This window comes from Sinohyriopsis cumingii, chromosome 12 (assembly GCF_028554795.1).
Source record: "Sinohyriopsis cumingii isolate HCF-2022 chromosome 12, ASM2855479v2, whole genome shotgun sequence".
In the NCBI taxonomy this organism is placed as follows: Eukaryota; Metazoa; Mollusca; class Bivalvia; order Unionida; family Unionidae; genus Sinohyriopsis; species Sinohyriopsis cumingii.
Genome location: NC_142972.1, coordinates 104,591,024 through 104,610,846, shown reverse-complemented (window position 1 = coordinate 104,610,846; position 19,823 = coordinate 104,591,024). Strand labels below are relative to the sequence as shown.

Genomic DNA, 19,823 nt, shown 5'->3' with positions numbered 1-19,823 from the left:
ATATGAAAACGGGGATAGGTTTGATGCAGAACTTTCATGGGATTTTTTATTCAAAACGTTAAAATTAAATTTTTATTTTAAAATCTTGGAAAATGATCAGATATGTTCAGTTTGAGGAACGGTTAACACAGGTCAGTGCATTTTAGATTTATAAGTCATAGGAATCTGGTACCAGTTTTTTTTCGTTTCGATTTAACAATAAAAAAGCAATCATTATATTTGAAGGCAAGGCCTTGACATGTTTTAGGTTGATCCTTCTGTACGTTATCTAGATTTGTTGATGAAGAAAGAGTAATAAAACGTGTCCTGAATTTTCATGCATATAGCGATATATGTTTAAAATGAGACAATGCAACATGCGATTACAACGTTTGTACAAGTATATGTCATAGAAGGAACAGGCAACATGCGATTACAACGTTTGTACAAGTATATGTCATAGAAGGGACAGGTTACATATATATTCATATTTAGAGTAAATGTGAATAGGAAGCCTTCGAAAGACACGATAATATAATGATACTCTGTGATCATGTTTCGACATGAAATTAAATACACATTTAACTTTTACACTTTCTGTATACACGTTGAACAATATGAAAAGCCATTAAACTACATGCATGCATTTAAGAGAAAAGGTAAATTCACTGAAAACAAAATATAGTAGTAGTTCTAATTAAGAGTGCAAACATATAAACTGATGCAAAATTTTGTACATGTAATTACGAGACATCCTGACAGCTGTAAGAGTTGCTGTCAGAATATTGCAAACGCTCCATATGTCGAAATAAAAAATACAATGCAGTACTCCTGTTCTTACTTTCTGAATCATTTTTTATTTTATGAAAATTTATATTTTCATCAAAATTATTGACCTCGAGCTCAGTATGATTTCATACATTTGTGGTCCTCGGCTATACCCTCTCTGTTAGTATTATCATTATTATTATTATTATTATTATTAATGTTATTATTTAATTGTGTATTCAGAAAATGAAAATTAAACATCTATTTATCGTTTGACCCAAATATAACGATGGGTAGTATGGTGCAATGTTTATTTAAATTCATGGTGGAGAGTGATCCCTTTCTAGCATAACTCGTTCTATTTCTTAGCTTCTTTGTTGTCACAACCCAAATTCTGGCTATCACTGTCCGGTGCAGGAATCTAACTGTATCCGTAGAATACATTTTATAAATTACAATATCGACACAAGTGCTTGCACTTGATAAGGGCTTACCAAAAACGTGTTGAGTTCAATAGTTTGACAAACTTTTATCAAAAACGACACAATTATAAGATGCCCTTTTATTTTATGCAAGTCCATGAATTAGCGTTTTGTCAAAGAGTGAATTATCAAAATTATTCTTTTCAGTGCAGTCAATAAATGTCGATAACAGTACGACTAACAAATCTCATCATTATGTTATTCCTTACTAAGCCTAATGGTAAGCATGGCCACCTGTCTCGAATGAGTACAATATTCATATTCCAAATGTGTTCTTTTTCAAACTTCTTTTTTCTTTTCTTTTTTCTTTATGTGTCTATTTGTGATGAAGTGTGTGTGAGAGGATAACAAAATTAAGGAGGAAAGTAAGAATTTGAGCATAATGAATAACACTGAAAACGATTTTTTGATGTAGGCCACATATGTGACAATTGGAATGAAAATAATAATATATTCATATGATCTAACATGCATAAGGCTATTTACAAAATTACTTTAACATAGTATGTGATAAACTACATAGTTTAAATTCAGACCTGAATGTAAATTTGTAACCATCAAACCAAAAACCTATCCATTTAGGAGCTGAGACCGCCATAATGTACATGTAACAGAAAGAACCATGCTATTACTTTTTTATATTAAAAAATATATACAAAAAATTGTTTTCGTATGTGTACACATAACAAAGGATACAAATACATGAAAGATATGACACTTGATAAATGTGTGTTGTATCAGTGTGAACGTTATCATCATACAATGTTACTGCTGAGAAATGCATATGACGCTAAAACAAGTTATGTTCAAATGATATAACATGTCTACAATTATTTTACCAAATTTAACAATCTAGGAAGCTATACCACAAGGAGGTTGGTGGGGTGGTGGTGGAAAATGTAAAATTTATGTTCTCTATGAGGATATTGTTGCTGAGGCATAGTACTTGTTAACCAGATAAGAGATGAAAAGTGCCAAATTAGCCTGAGAGACTGGGATTGATGTTTCCAATGTATATTCTGCAGTGAAAGCTCGATATAAGTTTCAGCTGCGTCGGTGGGCTGCTTTTGACATTCGTGTCAAGGTACTATCCAATAGCGTATCAAGTGTGTTTGTTAGTGAATCAAGTTGGGAAGTGCCGGTATTGACACTGGTTCTGGGTCTGCATATGGAGCCAAGGTCTGGAATCTATGCGCCTGACATCGAGAAAGAACATCAGCCAGAACATTTTTCTTTCCCGGGATGTGACAGGTTTGAAAAAGTATGTTGTATGTGAGGCATGCAAGGACCAGGTCTCTAACAAGGAACATAATGGAAGGGTTCTTTGAGGTTTGCTTATTTTCAATATCAACCAATGCCTTGTTGTCAGTGTGAAAGTAAATTCAGTTGTTTTCAAGTTGAGAGGGGCCCAAATTTTGATGGCTAGAACAATTGGATATAGCTCAAGGGCTGTGATATCTAGTGCTCGCCATTCTTTATTCCATGTGCCATAGAACCATTTGCTGCCTAGTACACCGCCATAGCCAACTGTGCATGATACATCAGTGTGCAAATGAATGACATCAGAGTCCAGCCAGCTATCAGGGAGGAATAAAGATTTACCATTGAATTCTCTTAGGAATGTGTACCAAAGATGCAGATCAGCCCGAACTTCCCTCGTAATGCGTATGAAGTGATGTGGTTTTGACACACCCACTTCAGATCAATCAACCTTCTCAAGAAAGCTCTTCCTAGCAGGACAACTGCACACGCGAAATTGAGTGTACCAATTATGGATTGGAGATTATGGAGCGTCATTTTTGTTTCTTTTGGCAGAGTGTTATCAAACTGTAGCAGTTCTGGAGTTTATCTATGGGAAGTCTTACCTCCATCTTTATTGTATCCAGTTCATAGCCCAAAAAGGTCAATATTGTACTGGGAAGAAATGTTTTTTCCTCAGACATGAGAACCCCAATATCTGCACAAATTTCTCCTTACAGGTGTTATAGTTTGATTCCAACAGCAGAAAGTCATCTAAAACATGCACCATGTGGCCAATGCCCAATTTGTGTCCTGCCACCCACTGTAATGCAGTGCTTAAATATTCAAAGATTTTACAACTGGAGCTACAGCCCATGGGAAGGCACTTGTCATAATAATATAGGTCATTCCAAGAGAAGCCAAACATATGATACTGAGTCGGGCAGAGTGGAACAATTCTGAAGGCACTAGCTATGTCAGTTTTTGCCATAACACAACCTCTACCAAGTTTTTTAATGATTGCAATAGCATGTTCCACAGTTTGACATTGAACAACACCTTTTTCCGGGGATATACCATCATTTATAGAAGACCCCTGAGGATGTGATGAATGGTGAATCATGCGAAAAGTACCAGGTGTTTTCTTTGGAACCAAGCCAAGTGGTGATATCTGAAATAGCGAGAAAGGGTGGCTCTTGAAAGGCCCTGCAAACCTGCCAGCCTCAAGTTCTTTGTCTATTTTGTCTTGCACCATCTGTGGATTTTGTATGGCTGATTTTAGATTATGTGATTGAATAGGGGACAGAGAACCCTCGTGCACCACTTTAAATCCAAATGTAAACCCATGTATCAAAATTTGTATCATTGCAGTGTTGTACCCTTTCAACCAATGTTGTAAACTTTCAGCTTTAACAGGAGTAGGAAGCTTACTGTTTTCGCAGGTCCCCTTTTCCTTGCTGGCTGTGTTGTAGGGAGTTTGATGCAGGTCCTTGGGAATGAGTAGGTTTGTAGCCACCACGAAAGGGCTGCATGCTGTCAGTTCTAGCTTGTTTTGGGGCATATTTTGGCAACAATTTGAATGGGTGTTGAATGGGCAGTTTGCATTTGCTGAAGGGATGGGCTTCAAAGCAATTTAAACAATTATGCTGTTATTTACAAGCTAGCCCTGCTGAACACTGCAGCCCCCTATGGTAGTTAAAGTAGGCCCCTTTTGGGGATTTGATTTTGAGATTGAGGATGGTAATGTGGCAGTGCTGGTGGCCATCCTGTCACCAATGCTGTCCAGAACAGATCGCATGTAAAGTTCAAGGTGGATGGAACCCTACTTTGCCTCTCCCCTCTCTATCAAGCGCCGAAACTGCTCATCGTAGTATCTCCAATGAGCCCTGCGCTCAGACAACGTCATGACCATTTCCATGTGGTGAGATAACACTGTGCTCAACCTAGGGGATTTCATGCATATTATTGTAGCAAATCTGTTCCATGCTGTCAACCACTGATTGATTGAGACCGGGGACTTCATGGCCATGGGGACTAGGTTAAATTTAGATGTGTTTGATGTGATATTGCACTGTAATCTATATGTATTGACCATGGATGTCGAAAGGAGAGTTTGAAAATCTATATATGTCCCAGCCCAAATCTGCTGCTTAATTTTATCAGTTATAGAGGCAGTTATATCAATTGATGTGCTTACACAGTTGCACTGACTGTGTTTATCTAATATATTAATAGGTGCTAATAAATCACTCAGAGTACCTATACCTGTATGAGAAAGTTCAGTTGAGGCTGAGGTAGCCTGTGCAATGCTTCCCCTGACGGACTTTTCAACATTGCTTTCTGTTTGGGCTCTTGAGGAGGCAGATGGCCCTTGCTCTGTTTCCTGCGACAACATGGCAGGTTGTTGTGGACGAGTGGTCCCATGCAGCATCTCCAAGATGTGGTCAAGCCTTCTGTCCACTTGAGCGGTGATCACAGTTGTAATCTGCTGTACCACCTGCTGTGCTATCCGGTCAACGGTAGCTTGGTCAACTGTATCTGCATGTGCTGCTCCAGCTCTATGCTGCTGTTTTTAGCGATCAACTGCTCTAATCCGTGCACCAGTTGACTGAACCTTCTTTACAGCCCGTTCAACTCCTGCTGATGCTTTGCGCTTGGGTGGCATGATCTGGTTAAGTTAGAAAAAATAATGTATTAAAACTAATTAATAGTAAATAAAACAAGTATGGACTACCTTGTATGGTCCTATGCACAAGGCATGTTATTATTTAATGAAAAATGCACAAATTGTCATTCTCAAACCGATGCATGTAAGGTTACCTGATATAATTTCTTCATTCACACACACACACACACACACACACACACACACACACACATATATATATATATATATATATATATATATATATATATATATATATATATATATATATATATATATATATATATATAAACCCTTTGTCCTTAGCAAAATGGCCTATGTATAGAAGGTGGCGGTCTGGTATGCAACCGGACATGTTATCAGGCCAGCAGGCTGATGCAAAAGTGCAAAAGAAAAACAGGACAGGTACGGGACCTGGCCTGTTATCTCCCAAAGTGAGCAGATAACAAAATATATTGAAACATGTTCCAGGAAGCCACTCATAAAGGACCCCTTGTGAAATAATTAATAATTAAGAACAAGGATACCTTGGTATATAATCATTAAACTTGCGGGGGGGGGGGCACCAAAAATATTATGGGGAACCCCTATTATGTAGACCAGAGTGGCTTGCCAGGAACAAGTCCCAAAAGGATCAGGTACGGGACCTGACCCAGTACCTCCACAATGGCAGACACTAAGGTTGTTTACGAAAAACAAAGGAACAGGTACGGGACCTGGCCTGATATCTCCCTTTGAGGGCAGATACAAATGAAATTGAAAGCAAAATTAGTACAAGAGCTAACCTAGCCTAGTTATCGTTGAATGATTGTGCGTTATTTTATAACATGCATTGAGAAGAGCTCCCCGAAGTGACTTATAAAGGTGCCACTGTTCTTTAGGGGACAAATGAATGCCATCTGAGCAAAATTTCTCCCTCACATGAGGCCTATCGAAGGCAAATTTGCTATTATGGTCCCAAAATGTTAAGTAAGGTTAAGCAGACACTGCAGATCGTACAATATCATTGACCTCCTTTGCTTAGTGACAGTACATCTCCTTATAGTTTTTATGGGCTGCTTCATTGTTATGGTTTAATATTCCCGCGACCCCAACTTGGTGTAACGTTGCCGGGAATCTAGGCATAAGCGGACACAGAAAAATATGTTTAACCTCATATTTCTTATGTAAAAGCGTAGCCAATGTGACCATCTTATGTGCAATTACGTCTGGCGATGTATCGGCGTTTACATCGTTGTCCCCAGTCAGGAGAATTATAATATCGGGGCTTCTTAAGCGGACTTTATTCATGTCAAGGTGCAAAAACTTGTCGATTGTGCGCCCTCCGATACCCATCATGTTTACATTACAAACGTCCGTTACATTAAAAGACGGAACTAGTCTAAGATCCGTCTTTGACCTCAAATACCGATCTAAACAATTACAAAGTGAATGGCCCATAATAAGTGCTTTTGTCATTGTCTTTCCAAAAAGTAGACGATGGCCATGTACATAATTTCTACTAACCTTCTTCTTTCCAAAGTACGAGCAAGAAAATGATCCTCACAATTATGAGAAATAATTGTGCAAAGAAACAGGCATAATTAAAAGGATTGAGAGGAAAAAGAAGAAAAATGTAAAATTTATGCTTTCTTTGCAAGTGACGCTAAGGATGCTGACCCATATATTCATACCCCTTAACTATCTTCCATTGGCTGAACGAGTCATGTGGCCTCATTCCTGGGTACGGCTGGCCCCCCAATGGTCAATATTGCTTTGTTTCCATTGCATAACAAGACCCATTCACCCCTCATCACAAATATCCTTACGCTAGCGCAAATAGTTTTAAAACGTAAATTAGGAGAGGGGATTACGTTACTACTGATAGTATTTTCTGTACGAATAAATATAAAGCAGGGCCGAGCATAAACAGTAAACAGATGACATTATCGAGCTTGATGCCCTAAGAAATCGCCTATCTTAGGCTACTCTACACGTTGTGTAACCAATACGTTTAAGTATAAAGTAATAATAACCGTTGATTGACCCGCGGGAATAAAGGATACATTTCACACTGCGGGTAAAAATACTCAAGCATTTTCATCCATGTGATGAAATTATTTCTATATTTACTCAGTACAAGCAAATATGTACTGAATTTCATTTTTTTATTATCATTTTCCACCTGTTGACATTATCATAACAATGAAAAACTAGGCGAAGTTTGATGTTTTGTTAGTCGAAAAAAATTGCTGAGAAGTGTTGCAAAGCTCAGACAGCTTTACTTCTCAAATCAAAGGCTGTTATAATTGAGAACTGTGTATGTAACATTATCACGAAAAGGAATTCGGTCATATTTCGCAGACGAAAGCAAACGCACTAAAACCAGACAGTTGTACATGAATGAAATCCCTTGAAAGGCCAGTAGATGAGTCATGACCAAGGAAAATTGCGACGATGGCGGTTATAACGGTAAAGTAAAGCTCCGTTGCATAACAAGACCCATTCACCCCTCATCACAAATATCCTTACGCTAGCGCAAATAGTTTTAAAACGTAAATTAGGAGAGGGGATTACTGGTAATTTGTATTCATGTATTAAAACCTTCGTATGGTTAAGGATTAGATTTTCGAGAAATACTTTTAATCTCTGTAGTTTTTTCTTCTGTTAAGACTGAAGGTTATAAAAAAACGTATAGAAAAGAAGCAACGAAAAACGCATACAAATACTCAGGTGTCGTTGCACACTCATTCACACCTATTAGATTTTTCAGAAACATTTCCAAATATCTGCAATTTTCTGGTAAGATGGAAGATTTAAAAACAAGATGGTGGTAATTTTCCTGAGAAGAATTTGTCACTGGAAATTTTGGTTCAAATAGCAAACAAAGAAATTTGTATGTAGCTTTTCTAAGATATGTTTGTCCCATTTCTTCAATTTAGGACAGTGGTCGTTTCTTGTCATAGTCAATTCACGAATGTGATCTTTTGCTGGCATTTTTCAATGAAGCAAATAGGAAGCAGACTAAACTACTTTTAGTCGAGAATTAGTTCATAATATTGGAAGTTTGTATTATCTTATGCATGCACACACACACACACACACACACATACATGCATACATGCATGCATGCATACATACATACATACACACATACATACATACATAAATACACATTTTTATATCAATATTGGGTAATATGCCTGTGCTTATGAAACTCTAATGAACACGACCACAATCCACAGTAAATAAAACATGTTTGTCTAAAAAATGAACCACGTTCAGTTATATTTCTTTATAGAAGGAATATATGAATAATTGCTAAACGTTGCGCCAGATCTCACTCTTGTGTTTATTATTTTCATCGGAGTAAAACCGTGTAAAAGCTCCACAGTTATTTGGGTTACAATGAATTGTTTACACAACCAATGCTGACGGAATATAATGGTCATGCAAACACGTCGAGTCATGAGAGAAACTTGTCTCCAGTAGTGGTTAATATTAAAAATGTGAAAGATCGTTCTGTTGGATATGACGTAGATCGGATCCATATTAAAGAGCATCCTGTTAGATATAACATGGTAGAAAAACCTTTACGCAATTAAGCAAAAATGAATCTTAAACTTGATCGAATTGCACCGGGATCGACGTCATAAAAAAAACTAGTGGTGATTCAAGATAAACTTTGTCCAAATAACATCCTCGCTAATGTTGATCGCCTGGAAATTTTGATTGGTGGAAGACGAGCCGGCAACAATTTCGACAAAATCATCAATGAAGCAAATGTTCGTCAGCGTTTATTTAAGTATCGTCTATTGGGCACTGATTAATGAAATTACCGACGATTACTACAACGAGAGATGAATTACATCGGCTATAAAATGAATTCGTGCTGCATCTAATATCATCAGCTGGCAATCGGTTATTCATCAATAAATGCAGGTTTATAGACTAATATTCGAATATTCGAACATCGAAGATCTCAAATGAGTAAACTGAGGCGAATAACCGTCGTAGTAGCTGACTATCGTGCCAATATGTGCACCGTCTTTTGTGTTTGCACTTAGCAGCAGCATCAATACTCCTCTCGATCTGCGATCACAAAATCAAACGGCATTGGTGCTTGCACCACGGATCGGGGCAAGAGCAATACTATCAAGATCATTTAAACTGTAAAGTGCATTAACCACTGCGAACACTGGATACACGTTATTGTATCGTGGTTTGTCTCTTACGGTAAACATGCCCGGTTTGGAGTTTTTATTTATTTTGACGACATTGTTATGTCGCCTTGATTCCTTAATAGGGGCGAGTTTATTACGAATAATCCAGGGTTTGTACCATCTTGGGGGGCCCCGAGTGGCCGAGTGGTCTAAAGCGCTCACCGTTACGGATCACTGCCATCTCACCTCTGTCTCGGATTCGGCCAATGTGGGTATGTAAGAAAGCTTGCCAGTAGCTTCACGTGGGTCGGTGGTTCTTTCCGGGGATGTCCCGGTTTCTTCCTCCACCATTAATACTGGCCGCCATGTATAGCCTATCGTGTGCTGAAAAATGGCGTTAAACCCTACAACAACAACAACAACAGGACCATCTTGGCTAACATGTTCGACAATAAATTTTATTCTAAATGTGTAATTGCTGTCATCCACAAGATTATTGATAATAGTAGTATATGGGGATACTAGAGCGTCAATGGGACTTAGCATTAAAAACATCCCCTGGGAACATATAGCGTCAAGGGAAATTTAACATGGAGAAAAATCGTGGGAACATATAGCGTCAAGGGAAATTAACATGGAGAAAAAATCGTGGGACTGTTGAACGTCAAGGGAACTGAACATGGGAATAGGGACTGTATAGCGTCAAAGGAATTTAAACAGGGTGGGACTGTATAGTGTCAAGGGAAATTGAACATGGGATTTTTTTTTTTAAATTTTTTTTTTTTTAAAAAAAGGGGTAGGCAATGGAAAGTCATTCTCTTTTCGAAAAATGTGGGTGGCCCTGAAAAGGGCCTTTGGGTTTATGTTAATATTAATATTAACATAGATGGCATCTGTCACATCTTCTTCTTCTTAAACTCCTTCTAACTGCAGGTCCATACACAAGTACCCTCTTGAGACATCCTTGTCTTTCTATGTAAACTCTTCTCATCCATAGACTAGTATCTGTCCTATCAACAACAGTCCACTTGGACCGGACATACATGAGCATGTCCGTCCTGAACATCATTGAAGACACAAGGGTGGATGATTCAACTGTGGTCCACATCGTGAGGCGACGAGAACAGGTGAATCAATGCAGTGAACTGCGCTTATTTATAGGTAGAGGAAGGATTAAAACGGATTGAGTTCATTTACCAATCCGAACACGCGTTACAAAATTCAGTCAGCCCGCATCCAATCCGAAGAGAGCAGTCTGTGACTTCACGTGGTCTATATAGATTCGCTAGCGCCTGTGTGCAGTCAATCTATGCGACAGTGATTCAACATGACGGAAACTCAGAAAACGATCCATTGGGGTGCACCAGCAGTGGAGACCGCCCAAGGGAACCCGGACTTACTTTCAGAAGAGGTACATTGGGATTTTGTGGATTTTCTTACCTCGCAAGAATTTGTTCCGGAACCTTCGTTACCTTCTTCATTACCGCAAGTGGAGAATTTTAGACAGAGACAGAAAGAAGAATTGGAGAAATTTATACAACGACAAAAGGAAGCGGAACAAGATTTTCTCCTACAGCAACAGCAGCAGGAAGAAGAGGTAAGAAAAAAAAACAACAACAAGAAGAAGTAGCAGCAAAGAAACAAGAGGGTGAAAATCAAACGGTCACGGTACTGTTGGACATTTTAGCGGAGTTAAGGAGTCTGAAATAAATGTATCAGACTTCTTTATCACGACCGAAGAGAATACGACCTTCCCGAGCTAAACACGCCAACCCTGTGACTAAGCCTACCGTACCACCCTTAGTGATTTCAACCCAATCATCATCATCAGAAGTAGGCCTCGGCCGTGGCAAAGGCTTAAGGCAGTTAAAGTTGATTCCTTAAACTCACCCCTACACCAAAAAAAGGCCCTTTTCAGGAACACCCACATTTCTCGAAAAGAAATAGCCTTTCAATTTGCCAATAACTCAAAAATCAACAAAAAAACCCATTTTATCCCTATAGTACGTGTATATGAGTGCGTGAGTGTACCTTCTTATTTTAAAATCAAAACTCAAAGACACTTACCTTATATAATTAATTTATTCTTTTATCCATAGTTACAATCCAATTCACAATTCACAACTGAGCACTTTAAAAAGTTCATAGACTTCTTCTTTCTCCTTGTTTAGTCTCTCTGTTTTTTAAATTTCTTCACCGTCACAGGCCTTTCCTCTTCTTCCTCCTCACTTTCTTCCCTTCTTCTTTTCTTCTCCTGTTTCTTTTTCTTCACCTGTCTGCTTTCTTCCTCTGAAGAATCCCTCTCTTCTTCTGAAGAATCTCTCTCTTCTTCTGAAGAATCCCTCTTTTCTTCTGACTCCTCTTGTTTCTTTTTTGGGCAATCTGGAGACCAGTGTCCTTTTTCTTGACAATAATAACAGGTGTCTTGACTTTTGTCTTTTTTAGCCCCTGTTTGTTTTCTTTTGTGACGGTCTGGACACTCTGAAGACCAATGCCCTTTCTTCTGACAGATATAGCAAGTATCTTGACTTTTATCTCGAAAGGAATGAGAGTAGTCCGTCGGCTGGTCTGAAGAGAATTTTCTAATGACCCCTCGCAAAGCTCTGATGAAACGTTCCATCTGGGTAGTCTCTTCCATCGTTGTGCTCGGTTTGAGAGTGAAATGAATAGTGAAAGGACAAGACACACACCCTTTTATATACGCTGGTCTGTCATGACTATAAATTAGTCTATGGTGTTTACACTTGAGTCATTTGACGTTTTGCACTCAAGATGAAACGATCCTATTCATTTGAGAAGAAAGAAGAAGAAAGTAAGAGACAGAAACGTGATCTATCGCCTCGTACCAGAGCTGAAGTCTTGGCACAAATTCATGCCAGTGATTTTGAAGAGGACATGAGTGAACCAGAATCCGAACCCTCTAAACCAAGTTCGGCACCCTTAGTCAACCCTGAAAAATACTATTCCATTCGAGAGACGGAAAAGCGCTCCTCTAGAAAATTTAAAACCACGGCTTACAAATACAAGGTGAAGTTTAAAGATTTCAAGGCTGAAGTACCGTTAGAGAAAGCAGAAGGGTTCATCACCGGAGTGTGGGATTCTTTGCTCACCACACTCAAGCGACAATGTCAACCCAAAGAAGACGATCGCTTGAGACTTTCCATACAACACTTTGGATAGAGTTTAGCACCCCTGCAGAATTGACCACTTCCAAAGTCATGGACAAAATTCAACACGTACAAGAACCTAATGATCAGTTTGACATCACCGATGGAAAAGCCACACTGGACATGACCCACGTCTCTCCTCCTCAAGGGACTGGACGCAAAAAGATGTTATTGGTGAACGAGCTTCGCAGCATTAAGCGTAGCCTCGTCCAAATTCACAACCCTCAAGACCAGATGTGTTTAGCCCGAGCCATCGTGGTGGGACGAACCTATGCCAACAAGAACGACAGGACAGAATTGAAAAGAACCTGGAAAACTATTCAACAATCGGACCGAGCCAAACAACGAAACGAAGCAGAACTCCTGTTGCAACAAGCTGGCCTATCCAGAGACACACCCTGTGGCATTCCTGAGATGCAAAAATTGCAAGATGCCCTAGCTCCACGCTACACCTTGAAAGTGCACCCTCAAGAAGTGCTCGGGCCTCTGTTGTTTCGAGGCCAAGACTTTAAGGACGGAAAATACATTCATGTCTATTATCACGAGGACCATTTCGATACCATTACCAGTATCACTGGATTCCTGGGATACGGTTATTACCGTGAGAAATGTGACCATGGTTATAATAATCGAGAGCAACACAAACATTGCGGATTGAAATGCTCAGGACGTTTGGCCTCTCCACCCTGTCTGAGCGAAGGACCAGTGCCTTGTTCAACTTGTCTGCGCACGTTTGTCAGCCCTGCCTGTTACCAACAACATCTGAAGACGCAAGGTTCACAGCAGAAATGTGCTTGTCAACTCCTGAGATTGTGCCCTACGTGTGGACAAGGCATACGTACCAATAGTACCAAGGCACACGTATGTTCAGGAAAGAAAAAATGTCACATTTGTCACCACATCGTGGACTTGAAACACCAATGCTACGTGCAAAAATACCAACCTCCACCAGAGAAAGAGGACGGTCACTAAAGAAAGGCAATTTCATCTTTTTCGATTTCGAATGCATGCAAGAGACCGGTATTCACATTCCTAATTTCTGCGTGGCTCATCGAGCGTGCGAGAAGTGCATTCAAGAACCTATATTCAGTCATTGCCCTCACTGCAGCAAGATTCCTGGAGGGCGTGAAAAAATCTTACGGGGACCAAACACGTTAGCCGATTTTGCCCAATGGGTCTTAGACCCCGTCGACAAGACGTGGAGCTAAGAGGACATCGAACGTTACGGAGATTGTCATCGTCATGCCACGGTGATGGCTCACAATTTCTCCGGATACGATGGACAGTTTCTTCTCAGATACTATACGGAACATGGCACCGAGCTTCCTAAAGTGACTTTGAACGGAGCCAAAATCATTTTCATGCAAGTGGGACAAGTACAGTTTAAAGATTCGATGAGTTACTTGGCCATGCCTTTGAGTCGAATGCCTAAAACGTTTGGAATGACAGAAATGGCTAAAGGGTACTTTCCACACTTTTTCAATACGGAAGCCAATCAACATGCCGTTCTACCCCATTTACCTGAGGCTCACTATTACGACCCCGACAACATGCGTACCGAACAACGAGAAGCTTTCTACGCTTTGTACCAGGCTCACGCCTCCGACCCTTTCGACTTTCAGGAAGAAATGCTAAAGTATTGTCGTTCCGACGTGGACATTTTACGACGTTGCTGTGGAAAATTTCGAGAACTGTTCATGGAACACGGAGGGGTCGATCCTTTGAAAGAAGCTTGCACCATTGCCAAAGCGTGTTCCTTAGTGTATCGACAACGATTCATGCCTGAAAATACCATTGCTGTCATCAGTCCTCAAACGACCCACTATGTCAAACGTCAATACTCGGTCAAAGCCCTACGTTGGTTACATTACTTGTGCGACAAGGAAGACAAGTGGATTCAGCATGCTCGCAACGGAGGGGGTGAAAAGACCATCGGAACGTATTCGGTCGATGGCTGGGACTTAGAAAACCCCAAGATCGTGTACGAGTTTAACGGTTGCTTATTTCACGGATGTCCCGTCTGCTACCCTGACCGTGACACTAAAAATCAGTTTTAACAACGAACCATGGAAGACTTGTACCAGGACACTTGTCAGCGACGCCTAAAGTTAGAACAGCAAGGATACCAAGTGGTGGAAATGTGGGAACACGAGTACGATCACCGTATGAAAACCGATCCCGAGTTTAAACGCCTCGTGGAAAGTTACCAGTTCATGGACCCGCTGAACCCGAGGGATAGTTTGTACGGAGGAAGGACCAATGCCACCTGTTTGCTCTACCAAACCGACGAAGAGAAAGGAGAATAAATCAAATACTTGGACGTGTGTTCTTTGTATCCCTACGTGTGCAAATATTGTCGCTTTCCTACATGGCACCCGCAATTGTTCACGGAACACATCGACCTGAAAAACATTCGACAATACGAAGGTCTGATCAAGTGTAAAGTTTTGTCTCCCACGAACCTATACCATCCCGTCTTACCTCACCATTGTCAAGGCAAACTGATGTTTCCCTTGTGCCGTACTTGTGCCGAAACGTGCAACCAAGACCAACCTTGTCAGCACACCCAGGAAGAACGTGCCTTGACGGGAACCTGGGTCAGTGTAGAATTGTTCAAAGCTCTGGACATGGGATACCAACTGTTAGAAGTGTACGAAATTTGCCACTTTCCCAAGACACAACAAACCACAAGGGTGACCCCAGTCAGAAAGGCATTTTCGCCGACTACGTGGATGCCTTTTTGAAACTGAAGCAAGAAGCCAGCGGCTATCCTTCCTGGTGTCACACTCCCGAAGACCAAATACAATTCAAAGAGAAATACTATGAACAAGAAGGCATCACTTTAGACCACATCGAGAAAAACGAAGGCAGGCGATCGTTTGCCAAAAGTGATGTTAAATTGCTTGTGGGGTAAAATGGCACAACGACCGTGTTTACCCAAGACGGAATATTTGACAGAACCTTCCCGCTACTTCCAGATGATTCACAACAAAACCAAATACATGAAACACGTGGACGTCGTTCGTGAGGATTTGATCTTGGTCAATTACGAAGAAGATCTGGACTTTGTACAAGACGACCCTTTTGGAAATGTCATCATTGCGGCTTACGTGACAGCTCATACTCGCTTAAAATTGTACGAAGCTTTAGAACTGTTAGGGGAACGCGTCCTGTACTTTGACACGGACAGTTGCATTTACATCCATCACCCGAGTCGACAGCACCCTGACATCGAAGGAGACCGTTTAGGAGCCTGGACAGACGAGCATCCCGACGACAAGTTTCGTCAGTGGCGGTCCCAAAAATTACGGCTACGAATACCGGGACCAACAAGGAGAAGTGCACACGACGTGCAAAGTGAAAGGACTGACTCTGAATTATCGTACCAGTCGTGTGGTCAACTTTGGCGTATTGAAAGAAGCCTTGCAATCGGGAGAGGATGCAAACTTTAAAGTGACCACCTATCAACCGAACAAGATTGTACGTTTACGCACTCACCACATCGTCAGTCGGCGCTTGGAAAAAGTCTATCAAATTGTGTACCAGAAGCGAGTTCGACTTCCCAATCATTTCACCTTACCGTATGGACACGTCGGTATTGGTCTGTATATAAAAAGGAACCCTAGGCAAGATTGATAGTTCATTGTGACTACCAAGACCGAGCGAACAAGATGAATATTTTCAGAGATACACAAAACAAGTTGTTTAGAAAGGCACAATTCAAGTGTGGGGCTTCTGAAGTGGAATGCGATTGTGAGCCTTGCGATGGGTACGATGCTGTACGTTGTGACCTTAGCGATGCCATAAAGCATCATGGGAACTTTAGTGTCACTACCCCTATCATGGAAAGTGATGCTGTGCGTGTCAAACCGGAAAGATGCGAAAGTGATGCCGCTCGTCCTCTTGGACATTTTACTGGGTTTCGTTTTAAAGAGGAATGTTCATCTTCACGTCTACCCCCCTACGGATGTCATCCAGCCCTGAGCAAACTCCTGTTCATGTCACCCAACCCTCATCGAAACGAACCTGTGAAAGACGAATATTCGTTTCCTGTGCGTTTGTCGGAATACTGCGACTTTGAAAATCGTCTTCAATCGTTCAAAGGAAAATGGCCTAAGTATCAGGGAGGACCGTCCCCCGAAGAATTAGCCAGAGCCGGATTTTTCTACTTGGGCGAAGGAGATAAAGTCAAGTGCTTCAGTTGCGGTGTGTCACTTCACCACTGGGAACCGCAAGATTCGGCCTACGTAGAACATGCTCGATGGTCACCGAATTGTCATTACTTACCCTTAGTGGGACCGAGACACTGAAGTAACTTACCATAATCTGTTCATGGATACTTTACACGAGAACATTCGTGCTTTGCCTGTGGAGTTGAGAGAACGCATTTACCGAGAACTGATCAAAATACAAGTGAAACGCAAACGCAAAGTTATTGAACCGTTTTTAAATTATGCTCTGTTCTAAAGTATAAGAAGACTGATTATGAGTGGATATTACATCAGGCACAAAAAGGTAAACGAGGCTATTGGCCACCACCCAAGTATTCCAAAAACAGTGTATATACTTATGGATACTTTACAAGAGAACATTTTGGGCTTGCCTGAGGAGTTGAGAGAAAGGATTTACCGAGAGCTGGTGAAAATACAAGTCAAACGTAAAGAACAATTGCATCCGTTACGTCACCAGATCTTTAACCACTGGTACCTGAGGTATAAGAGAATTGATTCGTCAGAAATTGTTTCAGTGGTCAGACCTTGTTAGAGAGTTAGTGAATGAACGAAATGTTCATCATTTTGGTTACTTCGAGATTCACCTAGAGCAACGCATTGAGGAAGACGTGTTAAAGGATTACCAACATATGTTACGTGGAATCTGCTTAGTAGAAGAGAAAACTTCTAATCGAAGTTTGAACTGTAGGTTACAGAATTCTAGATTTCCTACTGGAGAACGAAGATGTCTGGGTAGAATGTACGTGTATTGCTTCCGAAAAAAAGAGAGCATAAAAACAGGAATCCATGCCACGGCTTATGTCACAAGTGATTGAACAGATTCCGTGGAAGGAACTCAATGACCATATTCAAACCGTGGATCATTACCATCGATTATTACAAGGACTGTATCCATTCAATTTGGGTCGACAAGTGGTGTGTGTCTTAGTGACTTGTTTTCTGGGATTTCGTTTACCAGCCGATTCTTTGTGGACTCTTTACGATCAGTACTTACCATACCCCCATGGCCTTAAATGGTCACGAAAAACTCCTTTTGCTCAAGCCTTGCGGTTTCATCTGGATACTTCTCGACCTCAACAGGAAAAAAAGATTCGTCAACTTTTAGCTACCGAAGACGTGTATGACGATGTGTGTGTCGCTTGTGACTTACACCCCCATTGGACAGATGTTCGTGACTGGAAAAAGGGGGGTTTTGAGGCTTGCACCCAAGAAGTGGCTCAGTATGCACAAGAGTTGTTCAAGGAAAAAAGTTACTTTTCAACCCGTGTTAGTGACAGTGCCAGAAGAACCCGTCATCGAGAACAACCACTCGCTTCAGGACAGGACTGTCATGGACATTCCTGAAAGGTCATTCCAGGAGGACACTTGTGTGACAATACCTCATGTAGAGAGTGTAAGAACATTACACACTGTCTCTAGGACATGTTGTTGTTGTTGTTGTTGTTGTTATAGGGTTTAACGCCATTTTTCAGCACACGATAGGCTATACATGGCGGCCAGTATTAATGGTGGAGGAAGAATCCGGGAAAACCCCAGAAAGAACCACCGACCCACGAGAAGCTACTGGCAAGCTTTCTCACATACCCACATTGGCTGAATCCGAGACTCGAACCCACGTAGAAAGAGGTGAGATGGCAGCGATCCGTAACGAAGAGCGCTTTAGACCACTCGGCCACTCGAGGCCCCCTCTACGACATCTTGGTTACCCAAAACATGTTATACAGAGACTTGTTTATATTCCACTTTTATCGTTTTGATGTGTTTTTTATTTCTGTACATAACTATTTGGCTTTTATGTATTTTTCTCTTTCGTGTTGTTCATATTTGAAACATTCAATAAACGTGTTCTGAAAAAAGTATATAAACTCTTGTGTTGTTTGTTTTCGTGTCACAAGTGACATTCCTGACACTATGGCTACCTCTGCTGTCTCTGCTCCCTCTTCCTCTACTGTCAAAGTCATCGACGAACACTTAGATCGTGCCAGTTGGGAGGCTTTGTATCTTCGCCATCCCTTTAACATGCTCATTGCTGGACCTAGCGGTTCAGGCAAAACCGAATTCGTCAAACGTTTGATCGAACAAAAACATCATTTGATCGATCGACCCCCTCAACGGATCGTGTGGTGTTACAAAGAGTGGCAATCGGCGTACAGCCTCTTGCGAGAAAGTCAAGGCGATTCCATCGTGTTTGTGGAAGGCATTCCTAAAGAAGACGACGGCATCGTCTCTGACTCCCGTCAAACCCATTTGGTCATTTTTGACGACATGTTAGGAGAAGACGAAGAAGAAATTAAACTGTGGTTCACGCGCAAAGGGCATCACCGTAATGCCAGTGTCGTTTACATCACCCAAAATTTGTTTCAACAAAGTAAAACCCATCGCACCATCAGTCTCAATGCGCATTACGTGGTCTTGTTTAAAAGCCCTCGAGATAAATCGCAAGTGCAAGTCTTAGCCAAACAGTTAGGAACGCCTTGGCTGACTCAGGCGTACGACGATGCCACTCAAACACCACACGCGTATTTACTCGTCGATTTGAAACCTACGACCCCCGAGGATTTGCGATTTCGTACCCACTTGTTTCACCACTGGTGCATAGACGGAGGGCCTGTCCTGTACACGTCTCCGTCCTCGATTTAATTTCACTCCACAAAAAATCTATAAAAACCTCAGACCTTTTTCGTCTGTCTCACACAGATTGAACATGACGTCCCTTCATCTCGCATCTTCTCGTCAAATTGATTCGTGCCTTGTATGGCATCAGTCGAGAACAAAATCCACAAATACGAGCTCGTGTCTTAGAAGCTAGTCTCAAAGAAGTCTTACGATGGTTCACGGTGACAAAACGTCAATTACTCCAAGGAATCATTCAGATTCCTCATCAAACCAAACGCTTTTTTGATCGAAGCAAAGTCGCTTTGGTCCAATTGGCCGATCCCCGCATCGACACTCAAACCAAAAAACAAATCATTTTGAAACCTGGAGGGAGCGGTACTCTAGGAGGGGTCATCATTCGCTCTCTCTTAAGATGGGATCCTAATGCCCCCAAACTTCTCCCCAAGAAAAAAGTCCAACGAAGCCCTAAGAAGAAGAAAAAGACCAGTTCCCCAAGAAGAACTTCTCCAGTGGCGGGACCCTCCTCTTACCAG

General features: G+C 41.1%; 1 pseudogene; it reads right to left on the bottom strand.

Moving 5' to 3' along the window:
• Window positions 1-4,128: 4,128 nt before the first annotated feature.
• LOC149787169 (uncharacterized) lies at window positions 4,129-13,755 on the bottom strand (annotated as a pseudogene).
• Between the last annotated feature and the right edge of the window lie 6,068 nt (window positions 13,756-19,823).